Here is a 10,683-nt window from a genome sequence, read left to right as displayed (position 1 = left end):
GCTGTTAACCAGCCAAGGTAAGTGTGATGTGTAGTCCACAGCGAGCAAGATTTTAAACAAGGAAAAGTAACCCCAAGTGCACTCGTGGCTCGTGAGGATAAAGCTTGCTTCCCTTTGTGGGGGGAGGGACTGATGCGGAATACTGCAGGCTTTGATGGCTGCTCGGGTCCTGCAGCTGGGATGAACTGGAAAGCATCATGCAGCAGGGGTGAGCAGCTGCTCTCATTTACCCTGGACACCCACAAAGGGCTGAGCAGTCTCTGCCTTTGAATTAACATCGTATTTGTGCTGGCAGCACCCAAACGTTCAGTGTCCCGGTTACTCGTGGCGGGGGAGGGGATGGCTGTCTGATTTCCCAGCTTTGTCTGGAGTGCACCAGAGTCACCACTGTATCAGGAGATGCAGTGCGCTTGATCCCTCTGTACTGGGGGAACAAAGGGCCTGGATCTCTGCCAGCTCTCTACAGGTTTGTAATCCTCAGCTGGCAGCAATTTTACTTGCAGCCATCAGTGGAGCAAGCTCATAAAAATCCTCTCATACTGCAGGAATTATGCTGGTGGCAGCCCTAGCAAGACAAGTGCTGTATGATCCCTGGTGTGATGCTAGAAAGAGGGATTTTGATCAGAATCCCACAGAGGGGAGAAAGGCTGTAAGGTGATGGTGAAGGAAAACAACACTGAGGGGTCAAAATGGGGTAAAAATAGAAAACTCATTAGAGAAGAATAGAATCATTAGCACTAGGAGGTGTTTAAGGAAGCAAGTAGATTGTGATTTATGTTGCTGTGACCAGTGATCTGGGGCTCAGGCCCCTGTGACGATGCTGGGCAGTGTATATTCTGCGTGTGCTAACTCCTGGGAGTGTCCCTGCTGTGGAGCTGGCGTGGTGTCAGTGCTGGCTGAGAGCTTTGCCACCAGCCTGCAGGAGAAGCAGTAGAAAATTAAATCCAAGAGAGGCCTGGCAATGCCAAATCCCCAAGAGCTGGTGCCAATAGTGCAGAATGGAGTCACTCTGAGGTCTGTACCACTTTGGCCCTGTTACCTCAGCAGCAAACCCATCTGCAGCCCAGGCTGGCCTGGGACACTGAAATGCCAGCTGACAGGCCAGCACCATTGCTGGAATGGATTGTACTGGAGCCAAACAGTGCCTTGTGGTGGGTGGTGAATTCCTCAAGGCTCTGGCTCTGCTGCACACTTGGCTAGCAGTGGAAGACATGGGTGTGGAGCTGCCACTGAAGACAAGGAAGAAAACAGATGCCACCTTGATGTGAAGAGCTGTGAGACTGTGGGTTCATCACCTGCTTGTGCACACAGGGTACCTGCAGCCTGTTTATTTTCCCTTATTGCCTAGAGCTGAGCAGTACATAAAGCTGTGCTGGTTTGGCTGCCTGCCCTACTGCAAACTCCTGGGGAGCTGGTAGGGTACCTCACTCCTGGAACCTGCCTGTAGACAGCCCCTCGTGCTTCCACAAAGGCCCCACTCCTGAGCAAGTCATGACAGCACATCAAATATTCTGGATCATTGTGGAACATCTATTCTTGTGGGAGTACTTACTGTGTGCTCATTCCTAACAGATTTGCTGTATTGCCTAAAGCAAAACTGTTGTCACAGAGACCAGAGTCAGAAGCAAGACTTTGCTGCTTAATCACCTTGAAATACTAAGCTGAATAACTAGTCAAAAGAATGGTAGAGGATAGGAGTGTATCCCCATCCCTTAAACATTTAGGGAATGAGGGCATTTTCTTCAAGTTTAAGATCTAGTCTCTGTATATTAGCAATACTCTAGAGCTGCATTTTAGAGACTGATTCAAATGTGGAATTCCCTTCTGTCATGTCAAGTGAATCCAGGAGTACCCTTATAAACACTGCTTTCTTACACATACTCTGTATTCAGAGCAGGGAGAAGAAATTAAATGTTCAGCCTTGTGTTTTTACAAATTTTCCTTTTAATTTTTAATTGTAACTTCCAAAAATTTGCCTGTACTCAGTAGCACTCTTCCTGCCTGGATCTGTCATTCTTCATCCTGAGTTAGGAAGGCAGCAAGATAGAGCTGTGTTGTGCCATCCTTACAATTTGTGGCCAGATGGACACAGTCAAAGGTTTTGCCCTTCGTTTCAGGACAAGCATTCTTGGGGCTAGGAAAATATGTGCCAACCCTGACCATGTTTTTCTTTCATTCCTTCTTTGAGGAAATCTTATTCTCTGTTATCCATGTTTTCAGTTAATGTTTCACTGTGGGTTCTGCTTGGCTGGCACAGGAATGCTTCCTCAGGTTTTTTGTTTGGGTTTTTTTTTTTTTTTTTTACCCTTACTCTCTGGACAAAACCCATAATACTCAGAGTGTTCTTCTAGCTCTCTAAGTAGGTTCCCTCTCATTCTGCTACATCAGTGTTTGTTGCAAATAGTAAGGATGTATTTGCACAGCTAGCTCTGGTAATCCGTGAGGCCCATGGAATCTGATTGATTGCTGTTGCTGCCAGGAGATTGTACCTGCTGCTTGCAGGTACCTGTGCCCTATCAGCAAAGGGTAGTTTGAACTTGCTATTACATCCTGTCAACAATTGAGCAACTCCTCATTTATTCATAAAACTTGCTCTGCCTTTTCTTGGCTTGTGACTTGATGTTCTTGCTGCCAGCTACATTTCCTCCGCACCTGTCTGTGCAGCCTTTTGACTTCATGCAGTCACGGAGGAGGCTGTATGCTGATATTTAACTCACAATCTGAGTAAAAACTGGTATTAGCACAAGCTTTAGTCAATTCACCTGTTTGGTTACAATTTAATTTGAAGTTTGAAGTAGCCTGCACTCGGATCCAGAGTTGTTGCTTTCTGTGGCCTAAGACCAGCAGCTGAATCCCCTGGGTTATTTCTTGTCATGTAAAGCAGTTGTCATTTCATATGTTACACCTGCCTTGCCTTGGGATGGTATTTTATCTGTAGTTATACATGTTGATCTTCCTAGCTCCTTTTTATTTTCTTGTTTTTATATAACATCCCCTAAATCATCTTCCTCTGGTGACTTCAAATCTAATTCTCCACTACTTTCTGCAGATACAGCAGCTATTTTTAATTTTTGCATCCCAATCTGCTTTTGCAAGCATCTAATTTTAGTTTCACATTTAATATGATCAGGTTCTCTTGGAGCTCTCCTTGGCTCTGGGGTGAATGGCTGTGCTGTGCATGCTAATCCTTCTGCTGGATTCTCCTGCTTTATGCTTCTGTGGCTTTTCTTTCCCTTTTTCTGAATTGAAAATACTGTATTTCACTATTACCTTTATGAGCCACTAGACTTTACTCCTTTTCAAGCTTTGTAGTATTTTCTTTTTAAACAGCTTTCAGGTCAGAGAAATTATTTTCTGCTTTTACACTGGCTCTAGCAGAACAAAATCTTTTAGCTGCTCCCTCAACAGCCACATTAATACAGGAATTGTATCCTCAGGTTTCATTTCATAATCACTCTAAAATAGCTAGAGAACACTTATTTCTATATTGTGCCTGATCCTATGAACTGAAATGGCACGCGTCTTCTTCCACAGAGAGCTGGCTGCAGCATGGAAGATCTCAGGGGTGTTTTTTTGCAGATTCTCATATATTGCTCAGATTTTCAGTTGGCATTTGGGTGGCATTAGTGACTTGTTGAGGTCTCTGCCTGCAGTAACACAAAGATTGCTGTACAGCAAAGAAACAAAAGACTGGGCAAACTGTAAAGGACAGATGTTGGCTATCTAATGAAGAAGTCTTTTTCTGGTACCATGCAGCAGCCTGGTCTGCACAGGGCAAAAGGAGGCTGAGACTGAATTTTACCTACTCTTACAAAAGGAGTTTTGCACTGGGAGTTTTACCTCTCTTCAGAAGGGCCACTGTTGGCTCTGGGCTCTTTACTGACATCATGTTCTTCTACTGCCCTGGAACAGGTCCTGTTCACACCGTGGAAACAGCCTGGAATTCAACTGGGCATTTCACTGTGAGCTGACCAGCAAAGATCCCTGATCTGCAGCACGAGAGGAGAGGACACAATGTTCTAATAGTGAGTGCAAAGGAAAAATGGGGATAGAGTCCTTCAAGCTGCAGCAGCTCAGAGCTGAATTTGGGGTTTTCAGAGGTTCCCAGTTGTGACTGTGGATGCGAGGCACCTTTATGACAGTGTGCAGGCAATGATCCCAGGCACAACACCAGCAGTGCCCCTAGAGAGGTTTCATACAGAAATTGGATCGATACAGGGAAGGTCTCTTCCTAGAAGATCATGAGTGCAGGTAGATCAAGCAATCATGGTTAGAGAATAAAATAGTATGTGCTAGTGCAGGAGATGGATGATTATTTTTAGCTTTAGTTTCCACAGAGACTGTGCATCAAAAGTAATGAGAAAGGACTGGCAGGCACAGGAGGCTTTTTGCATTCAGCTCCTTGAAGAGCATCTCGAGAATGAAGATAGACCAAGAAATGAATTTGAGAAATGCTTTGCTAAAGTAAAAAAGCCAAAGGGCCTGTATTTCCTTTATGTCCTGAGGCCCTGAAAGCTCTTAATTAAGGAAGTAATTTAATTTTGATCTTTACTGACTGTCTGGTTTAATATGTGGCCAATGTGGGCACTCAGAGCTTTCAACATTTTCTTGCTGGAAGTAGAGCAGGACTGCTGCAAACTTGGAAGATCTCTGCTTTCTTCTTTGAGGGATCATGAACTTATTTTTCCATGAGCTGGGCAGTTACTTGTACGGATTTACAGCAAGTGCAATAGGCCTCCAGGCTGGAGAGATGGAGTTTTACTGGCCATGCATGTGTGCTGGTGCCCCAAAATGGGCAGAAAGGATCAGTCCCTTCTGGATTAATCTCTTGAGCTACCATTCAGTTGCAACCACCTGTCATGACCTACAGCTAACAAAGCTGAAAGGACGGTGATTCTTTCATGCAAGAAGAGCCAGCGGAATGATTACAGCCAAGTTCTGGCTGGAGGCACCCTGGGGCTAGCTGCTGCTTAATTTTGTTAAGAGGGTAAGTTCATGCCCTTGTAACTCTGTGGGGAAAGCTTCTGGTTCAGTGATGGGGCAGGATCTCTTCAGGAGCATGTAAGAGCATGGTACTGGTTCAGCACTGGCTGTGCATGAGGAAATCCCTATCCTGACTCAGGTGTCAGAACAACACTAAGGTGCTGTCCTGGAATGTCTGTTACTCTAGTTCTTTGTTGATCATCCCAGCTGGCTCCCTCACTGCACCAGTGGTGGGGAGGGGACAAAAGATGTAAGGTACAAGCTGCAGCTCTGCTGGTCCTGGAGGGTGCCCTGCAGTGGGTGAGCTGTCAGTTGTCCCACAGACACCACCCACCCTGTGCAGACAGACAGGGTTACACCAATGCTCTCTCACTTCCTCCTTCTCTCATCCCCTCCAGCACCAGTGGGGTTGGTAGAATGCCAAAACACATCCTGGCATCAGGCAAAGTAGCTTGGGAAATTCTTCACTGAGGTTTATATATCACTGAACTTGATTTGCTGCTGTTAGACATTGGTGGGACTCAGATCTCCCTGGGCAGACTCAAATGGGGTGCTCAGATATTTGGGGAGGCTTTTGGGGTGGTGATTGACAGAAAAAGGTGTCAAACCTCTTCAGACACTTTCATAGCTGGGTAGCAGCTAAATAGGTGAGGTTTCATATCTGCATTTAAGTCCTTCTTTTAATATTTCATAGCAAGCAAATACTGCTGTATTTTGGTATAGTGACTAGGAAATACCCTTTGGCAGAAAGTCACTGGCAGAAATTGTTGTCCATTTTGATTTCTTTGAAAGCTGTCACTTTTCTAAACTGCTTTTTTTTTTCCCCTGAAACGTTGGAGGTGTCTAATCTCATAGATGTTTCTGCCACAGACTGCAAACTTATGCATCTCTAAGGACATTTCAAAGAGTGTTAGACAGCTAGCCCTGGTGCTGGTAGTTAACAGAGAGACCCCAGCCTCCTCTCTAGGTGTCAGTGTGGTTATACTGCTTGCATGAAGTGGGAAGATGTGATCAGGCTGGATGTTGCAGGGAGGAGCATTCAGAAATTCAGTGTGAAAATGGATTGAATATGGTTCCTCCTTGCTTTGGTGTCCATGGCTGTGCTGAGAACTGCCTGAGCATCCTTCTCTGCCTGCCGCTTGCATCCAGTCTGTACGGATACAAACGAGTAGGCGATGAAGTGCAGGAGCATCCATCCTGCGTTTCAACTAAACAGCAAGGAACGGGTTCAGTTCAGTGTGGCAAAGGGAAGAGCTGAAAGCAAATAGAAAATAGGTCATTTGATCGTTCCTGGAGTGACCCAGTGCGCTCTGCAGCGGATAAATCCTGTAAGGGGATCATCTCTTTCCGGATACGCCTGCCTCGCTGCACTGCCTAGCGGTCCGGCTCTTCTCCCTCGTTTTTCTCCAAATCACTTCTCTTTCTGCCTGACCCTCTCTCACGGGCCCTGCAGCCGCGCCTCCGGTGCTCGGGCCCCGTGCGGAGCTGGGGGTGTGCGGGCAGCCCGAAGGAGCCGGGGCCGCTGCCCCTGTCCCGGCAGCAGGAGCGCCGCGCTCGGGGTCACCGCGGAGCGGGGCAGCGCCGGGAGGCTGCGGGAGCCCAGGCAGCCCGAGCGGGGCAGGGGGAGCCCCGGGAGGCCGCGGGAGCCCAGGCAGCAGGAGCGGGGCAGGAGCAGCCCCGGGAGGCCGCGGGAGCCCAGGCAGCAGGAGCGGGGCAGCCCCGGGAGGCCGCGGGAGCCCAGGCAGCAGGAGCGGGGCAGGGGCAGCCCCGGGAGGCCGCGGGAGCCCAGGCAGCAGGAGCGGGGCAGGGGCGGGGGCCGGGAGGCCGCGGGAGCCCAGGCAGCAGGAGCGGGGCTCCGCGGGGCTCTCCGCGCTCCCCGCAGCCGCGCTGCCCCGGGCAAGGCCGTGCCTCCGCTTCCCCCCTCAAGCGCGGCCCATTCCCGGCCTCCCTCTCTGCCAGCAGCTCCTGGAGAGAGTTTCAGCTGAGCAGCCGCTGACAGGAGGCACAGAGCCCTTCTCTGCCATCGCTTTCCGTACCTGCAGGAAAGGAGAAATGGCCGGGAGAACTGGGAGCAGGCCAGAGCAGGGGGTGCTGGGGCTGCTCCTCTGCCTGGGGTCGATGGGGCCGGGGGTGCTCCTGTTGTTACAGAATCACAGAATAATCGGCCTAGGAAGGGACTGTTGGAGAATATCTAGTCCAAACCTCTCGCCAAGGCAGGATCACCAAAATCAGGTTGCACAGGAATGTGTCCAGGTGGGTTTTGAATGTCTCTGGAGAGGGAGGCTCCATGACATCCCTGGGCAGCTGTTCCAGTGCTCTGCCACCCCCAACATAAAGAAGTTCCTACTAATGTTGGGGTGGAATTTCTTGTGGCTTTTTTGGATTTTTTTATGGCCATTGGTCTTCATCCTGTCGCTGGCACCACTGAAAAGTGTCTGGCACATTCTCTTGGCATCACTGAGATATTTATGTTGAGATCCCCTCCCAGTCTTCTCTAAGCAGGCCCAGTGCCTGTAGTCTCTTCTCATAAGAGAGATGCTCCAGACCCCTCATTGTTTTTGTTGCCCTTTGCTGGACCCTCTTCAGCAGCTCTTTGTCTTCCCACCCTCTCCCCTCACAGGGTGCTGTGCCCAGAGCTGTGCTGAATGTGCAGATACAGCAGCTTGTGGGTCCACCAGCCCTGCTGCCCACGTGGACAGGAGCCAGGCTGCAAACCCTCCCTGAGTGAGGTTCACGTGCATGGGACACACACAGCCCCTCTGGAAGCAGCTGGCTGTCACAGCTGCCCAGCAGGCAGTGCTGGCCAAGAGGGGCCAGTCCTGTGCGGACAAAGAACTGCTGCTCCAGCCTGCATGGCCCCAGCTGGTGTCCACAAGCAGGAATCAAAAATGAAGCACAACTGCGTGGCTGGTCCAAGCTGTGCCTCGCCCATGTCATTCACCAGCTGAAATCCCAGGCATCCATTGACCCACAGCAGCTGAAGTTTGGTACCAAAGAACTGCAGAGTAGTACAGTTCTTGAATACAATTCAGAGTGAGATGCATTCATCTGTTTTGCTTGCAAGTGTGTCTCTTAATAACACTGAACCTGCTGCAGAAACTTGCTGAAGCTTGTATTTGACTTCTTTAATCTCCTGGCCTGGCCCATGCTTTTTCACTGGGCTGCTTTGATGCACATCTCATGGCATCTGCTTCTAGATGCAGAATTATCCCAAGACAGGTCCCAGAAAGCAGACCTTGGAGCTCTGACAAAGCGTGGGTGGTGGCCCATCTCCCCTGGGATGTGAACAGGCAGCAGCAGAGCCTGGCTGACCTCCTTGCTCAGCTTTTCCCTCGTTTTCAGCTTCCTCAGGCACTGGTGCAGTGGCACAGCCCTGCCCTCACCTGAACAACCTGAGCTGAGACTCAGCTGATTTACCTTTGTGTGCACTCTGTAGGCATTGATATCTGATCTAGGCATGCAGAAAGAGCTGCTTTCAGGGCACAGCTCTCCTGATCTATTCTAGATGTCTGCTTTTTAATAAGTCACCCCCAGTGTCTCTTTCTTTTTTCTTTTGTCACAGGGAACTTGCAGGGACTTGTTCAGACAAGGCATGTGCAGATGGAGCCCAGTGGGGGCCAAGCCTGGGCTCAGCCTTTCAGCTGGAGCTTTGCAAAGGGCCTGTTGTGGCTGGGGGTGTTAGACACCCAACCAGCTGGGGCATGTGCAATGTGCAGTTGTGGCTGCCTGCTGTTGAAATGTTAGCTAGACTATGGTGTTGCAATCTGGCTCTCATAAAGTAAGCTACCAGCCAGATTCTTTGCTCAGGAGGAGGAGGATTGCTCTCCTTGTCTGACCCTCCTTCTCTGAGAGGATCCAAACACCATCTCGTGTTCCTAGTGAGCAGTCACAAAGTGGCAGCCTCCTGGGCAGATCTTCTCCATCTCTGCAGCTGAAGTAGTTCTCATGTGCAGGTCTCTTTCAGACCACAAAGAAATGTAGTATCAGCACTTTTATACTCCTTGATATAAATGAAGTTACATTGCCAGAAGCTGAGACTTCTGATGTTTATTACAAGTGCTATTTATAACACCAGCATGAAAGCAGAGCCTTTGGAGAAAAGCACAAAAACCCCGGTAACACAAGCACACGTAAACGGCCTGGGGGAATTAGACCCCATCAGGAAAAGTGACCTGTGCTCTTTCCTAATCACTCTTGAAACTTTCAGAGCAATGTCAATCCACAGATCTGGAAGCACTTCAGAGATGTGTCATAGGTGGAGACATAGCAATTAAAACTGTGGCAGAACTCATGCTGATTTTTGTAGACTTCAGATAAAACTATTGCATCACATGTAACAGGCAGCTGTAGGTCAGGAACTGTTGCCCCCAGCCACTCTGCTTGAACCACCAGGTGCCTTTCCTCCTCTTCTAGTCTCAGCTTATCAGTGTCATCACTCTAAAATAAATAGCACCAAAGTTCACACGTTGTGTCTGTGTTCACAGAGACTAACAGAGCTGTTGAAGACTAGAGAGGCTGCTCTCATCATCTAGTCTGACCCTCTACAGCACACAGCAGCTGTTCTTGACCTCTGAAGGCTTCAAATGATGGAAAGGCCCCTGGTCTTGGCTAATTGTTCCAATAATCAAATGCTTTTATTGTGTAGAGCTGCACTTAATCTTTGCTCTCAGTCCATCTAGTGGCAGTTCTAGACACTGACTCTGTGTTCTCAAAAGACTTCTGGATAAAAAAAGCACAAAAGCTCCTCTGACAATTAGAAGAGGTTTCTAACATTTAAAGCTGTACTGCACAGTGTATTATAATCTCGATTTTATGAAAAAATATATGTTGCTTTTATATTCAAAGTATCTTTTCACATATTGTTTGATACAATAAGTAACAAGCATACACCTGGGTCAGTCAATTCTACCTTCTCTGCTTTTGTCCACCCAAAGACAAGCCAGAGACATGAATGGATGTGCTTTGGCTCAATGAGACCAAGAATTCATTCTTGATTCCTTCACAGGAAGGAACACTTTAGCATAAAGCTACTGCTCATGTAAAACCTTGTTATTCCTTGATTTTGTAGATCCTAAGCAAGGGAAGTAGTCCTGTGCATGTCCAAAATAAGGTTTTATAGGGAAGACCAAGGTGAAGAATGAGTTGGAGCTGGAGATCAGCATTTCACACCAGGAAGGGTGAAGCTGGGCTTTGTGGTCACTCTCGTTTCGTCATGCAGGAGCTACACGGGACTCAGAGGATGCTTTACCTTGCATAAACCTGCCCCTGCAAATGCTGAGCACAGCAGCTAAACCCACCTCAACTGGGTGCAGGCATTCTGGGCAGTGTAAGTGCTTGGGGCTGGCATCTCTTACATCCAGGGCCCCTCTGAGTTCAGCTGTCAGCTGTTCTGAGGCTGGAGTATGAGAGCACCACTACAAGAGAAGTTGCTTTTCACCCAGCTGTTGCCCAGCTGTGAGAGACCATGGCACCAGCAGCACTGGCCATGACATTGTGTTTGCATTCATGGAGTTCAGAGCCTGCTGTGATACCAGGTTATGCTGCTGTTGGGGTTTTTTCCCTAAGAAGGAAGGAAATAAGTTTGTGCAGTTCAGCAGCAGCAGCAGTAGTAAAGAAAGATGAGTATTCTTCTGCCTCTTTGCCAGTTTCCTGGCTGAAACTACAACCTTTCTCTCCCTTGCCTTAAAAAAAAAAAAGGTA

This window comes from Motacilla alba, chromosome 1A (assembly GCF_015832195.1).
Source record: "Motacilla alba alba isolate MOTALB_02 chromosome 1A, Motacilla_alba_V1.0_pri, whole genome shotgun sequence".
In the NCBI taxonomy this organism is placed as follows: Eukaryota; Metazoa; Chordata; class Aves; order Passeriformes; family Motacillidae; genus Motacilla; species Motacilla alba.
Note: the sequence above shows the minus strand (reverse complement) of the source record.